Source organism: Chiloscyllium punctatum, unplaced genomic scaffold, assembly GCF_047496795.1.
Source record: "Chiloscyllium punctatum isolate Juve2018m unplaced genomic scaffold, sChiPun1.3 scaffold_809, whole genome shotgun sequence".
NCBI classification, from domain to species: domain Eukaryota; kingdom Metazoa; phylum Chordata; class Chondrichthyes; order Orectolobiformes; family Hemiscylliidae; genus Chiloscyllium; species Chiloscyllium punctatum.
In genome coordinates, this window is record NW_027310543.1 from 22501 (window position 1) to 35000 (window position 12500).

Below are 12500 nucleotides of genomic sequence, written 5' to 3' on the forward strand. Positions count from 1 at the left end.
CTCGTGCCCCCGATTTTGGTAATGTTTGACGTCAATTTTCCAAGGAGGCGAATGCAAGGCTTCAGAGGGACTTTGAGTGTTCGGGGGCGGGGTAGCTCAGCCGGATTTGCCCCGGCGGTTCTGCGGACGGTGTTGACTTCGAGGGCGGACCGGCCCCCGTGTTCAGTCCGAATATCGTGCATTGTTAACGGCGGGAAGTGTTCCAAAAGGGAATGGGATTGAATGTGACTGCTGAAGCCGACTTTGAGACCTGTAACGCGGGTAGCTCAGCCGGATTTGACCCGGCGGTTCTGGCGACGGTCTCGCCTTCGAGGGGGGAGCGCCCCGCGTGTTCAGGCCGAATTTTGTGCATTTCCATCGGCGGGAAGAGGTCCAAACGGGAATGGGATTGAATGTGACTGCTGAAGCCGACATTGAGACCTCTAACGCGGGTAGCTCGGCAGGATTTGACCCGGCGGTTCTGCCGAAGGTCTCACCTTCGAGGGGGGAGCGTCCCGCGTGTTCAGGCCGAATATCGTGCATTGTTAACGGCGGGAAGTGTTCCAAAAGGGAATGGGATTGAATGTGACTGCTGAAGCCGACATTGAGACCTCTAACGCGGGTAGCTCGGCCGGATTTGACCCGGCGGTTCTGGCGACGGTCTCGCCTTCGAGGGGGGAGCGTCCCGCGTGTTCAGGCCGAATTTTGTGCATTTCCATCGGCGGGAAGAGGTCCAAACGGGAATGGGATTGAATGTGACTGCTGAAGCCGACATTGAGACCTCTAACGCGGGTAGCTCGGCCGGATTTGACCCGGCGGTTCTGCCGAAGGTCTCACCTTCGAGGGGGGAGCCTCCCGCGTGTTCAGGCCGAATTTTGTGCATTTCCATCGGCGGGAAGAGGTCCAAACGGGAATGGGATTGAATGTGACTGCTGAAGCCGACATTGAGACCTCTAACGCGGGTAGCTCGGCCGGATTTGACCCGGCGGTTCTGCCGAAGGTCTCACCTTCGAGGGGGGAGCGCCCACCGTGTACAGGCCGATTTTCATGCATTTCCAACCGTGGGAAGGGGTCCGAAAGGGGATGGGGGTGAACGTGACTGCTCAACCCGACTTTGAGACCTGTAACGCGGGTAGCTCAGCCGGATTTGACCCGGCGGTTCTGGCGACGGTCTCGCCTTCGAGGGGGGAGCGTCCCGCGTGTTCAGGCCGAATTTTGTGCATTTCCATCGGCGGGAAGAGGTCCAAACGGGAATGGGATTGAATGTGACTGCTGAAGCCGACATTGAGACCTCTAACGCGGGTAGCTCGGCAGGATTTGACCCGGCGGTTCTGCCGAAGGTCTCACCTTCGAGGGGGGAGCGCCCACCGTGTACAGGCCGATTTTCATGCATTTCCAACCGTGGGAAGGGGGCCGAAAGGGGATGGGGGTGAATGTGACTGCTCAACCCGACTTTGAGGCATCTAACCCGGGTAGCTCAGCCGGGTTTGACCCGGCGGTTCTGCCGACGGCCTCGCCTTCGAGGGGGGAGCGTCCCCCGTGTACAGGCCGATTTTCATGCATTTCGAACCGTGGGAAGTGGCCCAAAAGGGGATGGGAGTGAATGTGACTGCTCAACCCGACTTTGGCGCTTCCGAGCCGGGTAGCTCAGCCGGGTTTGACCCGGCGGTTCTGCCGACGGTCTCGTCTTCGAGGCGGGTGCCTCCCCCGTGTACAGGCCGATTTTCATGCATTTCGTACCGTGGGAAGTGGTCCAAAAGGGAATGGGGGTGGACGTGACTGCTCATACCGACATCGAGACTTGTAAGCCGTGTAGCTCGGCCGGGTTTGATCCGGCGGGTCTGCCGACGGTCTCGTCTTCGAGAGGGGGGCCTCCCCCGTGTACAGGCCGATTTTCGTGCATTTCCAACGGTGGGAAGAGGTTCAAAAGGGGATGGGGGTGAATGTGACTGCTCAACCCGACTCTGAGGCTTCTAACCCGGGTAGCCCGGCCGGGTTTGACCCGGCGGTTCTGCCGTCGGTCTCGCCTTCGAGGGCGGAGCCTCCCCCGTGTACAGGCCGATTTTCGTGCATTTCAAACCGTGGGAAGCGGTCCAAAAGGGGATGGGAGTGAATGTGACTGCTCATACCGACCTTGGCGCTTCCGACCCGGGTAGCTCAGCCGGGTTTGACCCGGCGGTTCTGCCGACGGTCTCGTCTTCGAGGCGGGTGCCTCCCCCGTGTACAGGCCGATTTTCATGCATTTCGTACCGTGGGAAGTGGTCCAAAAGGGAATGGGGGTGAATGTGACTGCTCAACCCGACTCTGAGGCTTCTAACCCGGGTAGCTCGGCCGGGTTTGACCCGGCGGTTCTGCCGTCGGTCTCGCCTTCGAGAGGGGCGCCTCCCCCGTGTACAGGCCGATTTTCGTGCATTTCCAACGGTGGGAAGAGGTTCAAAAGGGGATGGGGGTGAATGTGACTGCTCAACCCGACTCTGAGGCTTCTAACCCGGGTAGCCCGGCCGGGTTTGACCCGGCGGTTCTGCCGTCGGTCTCGCCTTCGAGGGCGGAGCCTCCCCCGTGTACAGGCCGATTTTCGTGCATTTCAAACCGTGGGAAGCGGTCCAAAAGGGGATGGGAGTGAATGTGACTGCTCATACCGACCTTGGCGCTTCCGACCCGGGTAGCTCAGCCGGGTTTGACCCGGCGGTTCTGCCGACGGTCTCGCCTTCGAGGGGGGAGCGTCCCCCGTGTTCAGGCCGAATTTTGTGCATTTCGAACCGTGGGAAGTTGCCCAAAAGTCGATGGGAGTGAATGTGACTGCTCAACCCGACTTTGGCGCTTCCGAGCCGGGTAGCTCAGCCGGGTTTGACCCGGCGGTTCTGCCGACGGTCTCGTCTTCGAGGCGGGTGCCTCCCCCGTGTACAGGCCGATTTTCATGCATTTCGTACCGTGGGAAGTGGTCCAAAAGGGAATAGGGGTGGACGTGACTGCTCATACCGACATTGAGACTTGTAAGCCGTGTAGCTCGGCCGGGTTTGATCCGGCGGGTCTGCCGACGGTCTCGTCTTCGAGGCGGGTGCCTCCCCCGTGTACAGGCCGATTTTCGTGCATTTCGAACCGTGGGAAGTGGTCCAAAAGGGGATGGGGGTGGACGTGACTGCTCAACCCGACTTTGAGGCTTCTAACCCGGGTAGCTCGGCCGGGTTTGACCCGTCGATTCTGCCGATGGTCTCGTTTTGGAGGGGGGAGCCTCCCCCGTGTTCAGTCCGATTTTCGTGCATTTCGAACCGTGGGAAGTGGCCCAAAAGGGGATGGGAGTGAATGTGACTGCTCATACCGACTTTGGCGCTTCCGAGCCTGGTAGCTCAGCCGGGTTTGATCCGGCGGTTCTGCCGACGGTCTCGTCTTCGAGGCGGCTCCCTCCCCCGTGTACAGGCCGATTTTCATGCATTTGCAACGGTGGGAAGTTGCCCAAAAGGGGATGGGAGTGAATGTGACTGCTCAACCCGACTTTGGCGCTTCCGAGCCTGGTAGCTCAGCCGGGTTTGAACCGGCGGTTCTGCCGACGGTCTCGTCTTCGAGGCGGCTCCCTCCCCCGTGTACAGGCCGATTTTCGTGCATTTCGAACCGTGGGAAGTGGTCCAAAAGGGAATGGGGGTGGACGTGACTGCTCAACCCGACTCTGAGGCTTCTAACCCGGGTAGCTCGGCCGGGTTTGATCCGGCGGTTCTGCCGACGGTCTCGTCTTCGAGGCCGGTGCCTCCCCCGTGTACAGGCCGATTTTCGTGCATTTCCAACGGTGGGAAGTGGTCCAAAAGGGAATGGGGGTGGACGTGTCTGCTCATACCGACTTTGAGACTTGTAAGCCGGGTAGCTCAGCCGGGTTTGTTCCGGCGGTTCTGCCGACGGTCTCGTCATCGAGGGGGGAGCCTCCCCCGTGTCCAGGCCGATTTTCATGCATTTCCAACCGTGGGAAGTGGTCCAAAAGGGAATGGGGGTGAATGTGACTGCTCATACCGACTTTGAGACTTTTAAGCCGGGTAGCTCAGCCGGGTTTGACCCGGCGGTTCTGCCGACGGTCTCGCCTTCGAGGGGGGAGCGTCCCCCGTGTTCAGGCCGAATTTTGTGCATTTCGAACCGTGGGAAGTTGCCCAAAAGTCGATGGGAGTGAATGTGACTGCTCAACCCGACTTTGAGACTTGTAAGCCGGGTAGCTCAGCCGGGTTTGACCCGGCGGTTCTGCCGACGGTCTCGTCTTCGAGGCGGGTGCCTCCCCCGTGTACAGGCCGATTTTCATGCATTTCGTACCGTGGGAAGCGGTCCAAAAGGGGATGGGAGTGAACGTGACTGCTCATACCGACTTTGGCGCTTCCGAGCCGGGTAGCTCAGCCGGGTTTGACCCGGCGGGTCTGCCGACGGTCTCGCCTTCGAGGGGGGAGCGTCCCCCGTGTTCAGGCCGAATCTTGTGCATTTCGAACCGTGGGAAGTTGCCCAAAAGTCGATGGGAGTGAATGTGACTGCTCAACCCGACTTTGAGACTTGTAAGCCGGGTAGCTCAGCCGGGTTTGACCCGGCGGTTCTGCCGACGGTCTCGTCTTCGAGGCCGGTGCCTCCCCCGTGTACAGGCCGATTTTCGTGCATTTCCAACGGTGGGAAGTGGTCCAAAAGGGAATGGGGGTGGACGTGTCTGCTCATACCGACTTTGAGACTTGTAAGCCGGGTAGCTCAGCCGGGTTTGTTCCGGCGGTTCTGCCGACGGTCTCGTCATCGAGGGGGGAGCCTCCCCCGTGTCCAGGCCGATTTTCATGCATTTCCAACCGTGGGAAGTGGTCCAAAAGGGAATGGGGGTGAATGTGACTGCTCATACCGACGTTGAGACTTTTAAGCCGGGTAGCTCGGCCGGGTTTGACCCGGCGGTTCTGCCGACGGTCTCGTCTTCGAGGCGGGTGCCTCCCCCGTGTACAGGCCGATTTTCGTGCATTTCGAACCGTGGGAAGTGGTCTAAAAGTCGATGGGAGTGAACGTGACTGCTCAACCCGACTTTGAGACTTGTAAGCCGGGTAGCTCAGCCAGGTTTGACCCGGCGGTTCTGCCGACGGTCTCGCCTTCGAGGGCGGACCCTCCCCCGTGTACAGGCCGGTTTTCGTGCATTTCGAACCGTGGGAAGTGATCCAAAAGGGAATGGGGGTGAACGTGACTGCCCAACCCGGCTTTGAGACTTGTAAGCCGGGTAGCTCAGCCGGGTTGGACCCGGCGGTTCTGCCGACGGTCTCGACTTCGAGGCGGGTGCCTCCCCCGTGTACAGGCCGATTTTCATGCATTTGCAACGGTGGGAAGTTGCCCAAAAGTCGATGGGAGTGAATGTGACTGCTCAACCCGACTTCGAGACTTGTAAGCCGGGTAGCTCAGCCGGGTTTGACCCGGCGGTTCTGCCGACGGTCTCGCCTTCGAGGGGGGAGCCTCCCCCGTGTACAGGCCGATTTTCGTGCATTTCCAACGGTGGGAACAGGTTCAAAAGGGGATGGGAGTGATTGTGACTGCTCAACCCGACTCTAGGGCTTCTAACCCGGGTAGCCCGGCCGGGTTTGACCCGGCGGTTCTGCCGACGGTCTCGTCTTCGAGGCGGGTGCCTCCCCCGTATACAGGCCGATTTTCATGCATTTCGAACCGTGGGAAGTGGTCCAAAAGGGAATGGGGGTGGACGTGTCTGCTCATACCGACTTTGAGACTTGTAAGCCGGGTAGCTCAGCCGGGTTTGATCCGGCGGTTCTGCCGACGGTCTCGCCTTCGAGGGGGGAGCCTCCCCCGTGTTCAGTCCGATTTCCATGCATTTCCAACCGTGGGAAGTTGCCCAAAAGGGGATGGGAGTGAATGTGACTGCTCAACCCGACTTTGGCGCTTCCGAGCCGGGTAGCTCAGCCGGGTTTGACCCGGCGGTTCTGCCGACGGTCTCGTCTTCGAGGCGGGTGCCTCCCCCGTATACAGGCCGATTTTCATGCATTTCGAACCGTGGGAAGTGGTCCAAAAGGGAATGGGGGTGGACGTGTCTGCTCATACCGACTTTGAGACTTGTAAGCCGGGTAGCTCAGCCGGGTTTGATCCGGCGGTTCTGCCGACGGTCTCGCCTTCGAGGGGGGAGCCTCCCCCGTGTTCAGTCCGATTTCCATGCATTTCCAACCGTGGGAAGTTGCCCAAAAGGGGATGGGAGTGAATGTGACTGCTCAACCCGACTTTGGCGCTTCCGAGCCGGGTAGCTCAGCCGGGTTTGACCCGGCGGTTCTGCCGACGGTCTCGTCTTCGAGGCGGGTGCCTCCCCCGTGTACAGGCCGATTTTCATGCATTTGGAACCGTGGGAAGTGGTCCAAAAGGGAATGGGGGTGGACGTGACTGCTCATACCGACTTTGAGACTTGTAAGCCGGGTAGCTCAGCCGGGTTTGACCCGGCGGTTCTGCCGACGGTCTCGCCTTCGAGGGGGGAGCCTCCCCCGTGTTCAGTCCGATTTTCGTGCATTTCCCACGGTGGGAAATGGTATCTTTCATTACGGGGACAAGGGTCTGAAGCGGTGAAGTCAGTAACCGGCATAGTTAAGGAAAGGGTTCGAATTTTCTCAACAGTACGAAAAAAGTGAGCAGGGAAGCTAGAGAAGGTGTCAGTGAGTCCCAAACGAGTGAACCGCAAAACTTAGGGAAATGCCCGAAAGCGTTTTAAAGGGTGAAATCGGGAACGAGGAAATGATCGGAAAGTGCCTGAAAGTGCTAAATGAGTAAACAGAAAAACGAAGAAAAATGTTTGAAAAGAAGAAGTGAGTAACCAGGAAAACTTAGAAAAATGTTCAAAACGAAGAAATCAGTAACCAGGAAAACTTAGAAAAATGATCAAAAAGAAGAAATGAGTAACCAGGAAAACTTAGAAAAATGTTTAAAAAGAAGAAATCAGTAACCAGGAAAACTTAGGAAAATGTTTAAAAAGAAGAAATCAGTAACCAGAAAAACTGCGAAAAATGTTTAAAAAGAAGAAATGAGTAACCAGAAAAACTTAGAAAAATGTTTAAAAAGAAGAAATCAGTAACCAGGAAAACTTAGAAAAATGTTTAAAAAGAAGAAATCAGTAACCAGGAAAACTTAGAAAAATGTTATAAAAGAAGAAGTGAGTAACCAGAAAAACTTAGAAAAATGTTTAAAAAGAAGAAATCAGTAACCAGAAAAACTGCGAAAAATGTTTAAAAAGAAGAAATCAGTAACCAGACAAACTGCGAAAAATGTTTAAAAAGAAGAAATCAGTAACCAGGAAAACTTAGAAAAATGTTTAAAAAGAAGAAGTGAGTAACCAGAAAAACTTAGAAAAATGTTTAAAAAGAAGAAATCAGTAACCAGAAAAACTTAGAAAAATGTTTAAAAAGAAGAAATCAGTAACCAGAAAAACTGCGAAAAATGTTTAAAAAGAAGAAATCAGTAACCAGAAAAACTTAGAAAAATGTTTAAAAAGAAGAAGTGAGTAACCAGAAAAACTTAGAAAAATGTTTAAAAAGAAGAAATCAGTAACCAGAAAAACGGCGAAAAATGTTTAAAAAGAAGAAATCAGTAACCAGACAAACTGCGAAAAATGTTTAAAAAGAAGAAATCAGTAACCAGAAAAACTTAGAAAAATGTTTAAAAAGAAGAAATCAGTAACCAGAAAAACTTAGAAAAATGTTTCAAAAGAAGAAGTGAGTAACCAGAAAAACTTAGAAAAATGTTTAAAAAGAAGAAGTGAGTAACCAGAAAAACTTAGAAAAATGTTTAAAAAGAAGAAATCAGTAACCAGAAAAACTTAGAAAAATGTTTAAAAAGAAGAAATCAGTAACCAGAAAAACTGCGAAAAATGTTTAAAAAGAAGAAATCAGTAACCAGACAAACTGCGAAAAATGTTTAAAAAGAAGAAATCAGTAACCAGGAAAACTTAGAAAAATGTTTAAAAAGAAGAAGTCAGTAACCAGAAAAACTTAGAAAAATGTTTAAAAAGAAGAAATCAGTAACCAGAAAAACTTAGAAAAATGTTTAAAAAGAAGAAATCAGTAACCAGAAAAACTGCGAAAAATGTTTAAAAAGAAGAAATCAGTAACCAGAAAAACTTAGAAAAATGTTTAAAAAGAAGAAGTGAGTAACCAGAAAAACTTAGAAAAATGTTTAAAAAGAAGAAATCAGTAACCAGAAAAACGGCGAAAAATGTTTAAAAAGAAGAAATCAGTAACCAGACAAACTGCGAAAAATGTTTAAAAAGAAGAAATCAGTAACCAGAAAAACTTAGAAAAATGTTTCAAAAGAAGAAGTGAGTAACCAGAAAAACTTAGAAAAATGTTTAAAAAGAAGAAGTGAGTAACCAGAAAAACTTAGAAAAATGTTTAAAAAGAAGAAATCAGTAACCAGAAAAACTTAGAAAAATGTTTAAAAAGAAGAAATCAGTAACCAGAAAAACTGCGAAAAATGTTTAAAAAGAAGAAATCAGTAACCAGACAAACTGCGAAAAATGTTTAAAAAGAAGAAATCAGTAACCAGGAAAACTTAGAAAAATGTTTAAAAAGAAGAAGTGAGTAACCAGAAAAACTTAGAAAAATGTTTAAAAAGAAGAAATCAGTAACCAGAAAAACTTAGAAAAATGTTTAAAAAGAAGAAATCAGTAACCAGAAAAACTGCGAAAAATGTTTAAAAAGAAGAAATCAGTAACCAGAAAAACTTAGAAAAATGTTTAAAAAGAAGAAGTGAGTAACCAGAAAAACTTAGAAAAATGTTTAAAAAGAAGAAATCAGTAACCAGAAAAACGGCGAAAAATGTTTAAAAAGAAGAAATCAGTAACCAGACAAACTGCGAAAAATGTTTAAAAAGAAGAAATCAGTAACCAGAAAAACTTAGAAAAATGTTTCAAAAGAAGAAGTGAGTAACCAGAAAAACTTAGAAAAATGTTTAAAAAGAAGAAGTGAGTAACCAGAAAAACTTAGAAAAATGTTTAAAAAGAAGAAATCAGTAACCAGAAAAACTTAGAAAAATGTTTAAAAAGAAGAAATCAGTAACCAGAAAAACTTAGAAAAATGTTTAAAAAGAAGAAATCAGTAACCAGAAAAACTGCGAAAAATGTTTAAAAAGAAGAAATCAGTAACCAGACAAACTGCGAAAAATGTTTAAAAAGAAGAAATCAGTAACCAGGAAAACTTAGAAAAATGTTTAAAAAGAAGAAGTGAGTAACCAGAAAAACTTAGAAAAATGTTTAAAAAGAAGAAATCAGTAACCAGAAAAACTTAGAAAAATGTTTAAAAAGAAGAAATCAGTAACCAGAAAAACTGCGAAAAATGTTTAAAAAGAAGAAATCAGTAACCAGACAAACTGCGAAAAATGTTTAAAAAGAAGAAATCAGTAACCAGAAAAACTTAGAAAAATGTTTAAAAAGAAGAAATCAGTAACCAGAAAAACTTAGAAAAATGTTTCAAAAGAAGAAGTGAGTAACCAGAAAAACTTAGAAAAATGTTTAAAAAGAAGAAGTGAGTAACCAGAAAAACTTAGAAAAATGTTTAAAAAGAAGAAATCAGTAACCAGAAAAACTTAGAAAAATGTTTAAAAAGAAGAAATCAGTAACCAGAAAAACTTAGAAAAATGTTTAAAAAGAAGAAATCAGTAACCAGGAAAACTTAGAAAAATGTTTAAAAAGAAGAAATCAGTAACCAGAAAAACTGCGAAAAATGTTTAAAAAGAAGAAATGAGTAACCAGGAAAACTTAGAAAAATGTTTAAAAAGAAGAAGTGAGTAACCAGAAAAACTTAGAAAAATGTTTAAAAAGAAGAAATCAGTAACCAGACAAACTTAGAAAAATGTTTAAAAAGAAGAAATCATTAACCAGACAAACTGCGAAAAATGTTTAAAAAGAAGAAATCAGTAACCAGAAAAACTTAGAAAAATGTTTAAAAAGAAGAAATCAGTAACCAGGAAAACTTAGAAAAATGTTTAAAAAGAAGAAGTGAGTAACCAGAAAAACTTAGAAAAATGTTTAAAAAGAAGAAATCAGTAACCAGAAAAACGGCGAAAAATGTTTAAAAAGAAGAAATCAGTAACCAGACAAACTGCGAAAAATGTTTAAAAAGAAGAAGTCAGTAACCAGAAAAACTTAGAAAAATGTTTAAAAAGAAGAAATGAGTAACCAGAAAAACTTAGAAAAATGTTTAAAAAGAAGAAATCAGTAACCAGAAAAACTTAGAAAAATGTTTAAAAAGAAGAAGTGAGTAACCAGGAAAACTTAGAAAAATGTTTAAAAAGAAGAAATGAGTAACCAGAAAAACTTAGAAAAATGTTTAAAAAGAAGAAATCAGTAACCAGAAAAACTTAGAAAAATGTTTAAAAAGAAGAAATGAGTAACCAGAAAAACTTAGAAAAATGTTTAAAAAGAAGAAATCAGTAACCAGAAAAACGGCGAAAAATGTTTAAAAAGAAGAAATCAGTAACCAGAAAAACGGCGAAAAATGTTTAAAAAGAAGAAATCAGTAACCAGAAAAACTTAGAAAAATGTTTAAAAAGAAGAAGTGAGTAACCAGAAAAACTTAGAAAAATGTTTAAAAAGAAGAAATGAGTAACCAGAAAAACTTAGAAAAATGTTTAAAAAGAAGAAATCAGTAACCAGAAAAACTTAGAAAAATGTTTAAAAAGAAGAAATGAGTAACCAGAAAAACGGCGAAAAATGTTTAAAAAGAAGAAATCAGTAACCAGAAAAACGGCGAAAAATGTTTAAAAAGAAGAAATCAGTAACCAGACAAACTGCGAAAAATGTTTAAAAAGAAGAAATCAGTAACCAGAAAAACTTAGAAAAATGTTTAAAAAGAAGAAATCAGTAACCAGGAAAACTTGGAAAAAAACACTTAGAAAAATTTTCAGCAAAGTGTGAAAAATATTCTAAGTGTCAGCGGAGGAAAATGCTGCAGCATCGGGAAAGATTCGCAAACTTACACCGAACATGTGCTCCGAAGTGCCGGAGGAATTGGGTGAATTGAGCCCGGCAAATGGCCAGCTGTCGTTTTGTGCCTGCAGCCCGAAAACTTTAACTTTGTCTGTCGCGGAAGTCCGGACCGAGAAAAATCCAAACGGTTTTGACCGGACCGAGTTCCAGACCGATGCAGTCAAATTTGGAATTCAGACCCATTCAGTGCCACTTGTAGTTTTTCCGCAGTGAGGTTGGCGGGGTACCCGGAGATATATGGGAACACGATTTTTAGAACAAAATGGCGGCGCGGGACCGTTCTGAAAGGCATCCGAAAAACGGTTCCACGGGCATAGCACTTTAATGACAGGTATGAGTGCATGCCGGAGAGCTCTTGGAAGTCGAATTTTTGACACTTTGTCAATTTTTTGACAGATTTGACAAACTCTTTCTGTCTGTTCTAAGAGTCAGTCAGAGACTTGTGCGGCGGTCTTTTGACACTATTGGAGGGCGGGCAAACCCCACGTTGACTCCGGCCGTCCCTCCACAGGCGCTCGTGTCCAAAATGAAGGCGAGAGACGCGAGTGGCCTGGTTCCCTTGGGTGTTGCCAAGAAGGCTGCGGGCTGACCGTTGCCTGAGCACTCCCTAAAGCCTCTTGTGATGAGAGCAGACCTCGCCTGCCGCACGACCGGCTCTGGGAGTCGTTGGGCCGCTATTTGTGAATAGTCTGGTCCTCCTCTGCCACCCGGACAAGCGCGATGGCTCTGCCGCCCTGCGGTGCTCGTCACCCAGGTTTGGGGAACACGATACTCGTAACAAAAATAAAAGGCGGCTCGGGACCTGCAGGCGAAAGGGGTCCCGTGGTGCTAAGCACGTCGACTTCGGGTCTCGGTGCAAGCCGGAGAGCTCACGGAAGTCTAAAGTTTTCGGCACGTGGTCGAATCTTTTCAAAGGCTTACCCGGCTCTTTCCGTCCATTCTGAGAGTAAGTCAGAGGCCGGTGCGGAGGTCTCTTGACAATCGGAGGGGGTGGTGGCCCTCCGCAGGCGCTCGTGTCGAAAATGAAGGCGAGAGACGCGAGTGGCCTGGTTCCCCTGGGTGTTGCCAGGAAGGCTGCGGGCTGACCCTTGCCTGAGCACTCCCTAAAGCCTCTTGTGATGAGAGCAGACCTCGCGCGCCGCACGACCGGCTCTGGGAGTCGTTGGGCCGCTATCTGTGAATAGTCTGGTCCTCCTCTGCCACCCGGCCAAGTGCGATGGCTCTGCCGCCCTGCGGTGCTCGTCACGCAGGTATGGGGCACACGATGCTCGTAACAGCAAATAAAGGCGGCTCGGGACCTGCAGGCGAAAGGGGTCCCGTGGTGCTTAGCACGTCGACTTCGGGTCTCGGTGCAAGCCGGAGAGCTCACGGAAGTCTAAAGTTTTCGGCACGTGGTCGAATCTTTTGAAAGGCTTACCCGGCTCTTTCCGTCCATTCTGAGAGTCAGTCAGAGGCCGGTGCGGCGGTCTATTGACGACCGGAGGCTCCCATGGGTGTTGCGATGAGGGTGGAGGGCACAGAACCTTGCCTTAGCACTCCCTAATAAAGCCTCTTGTGAAGAGAG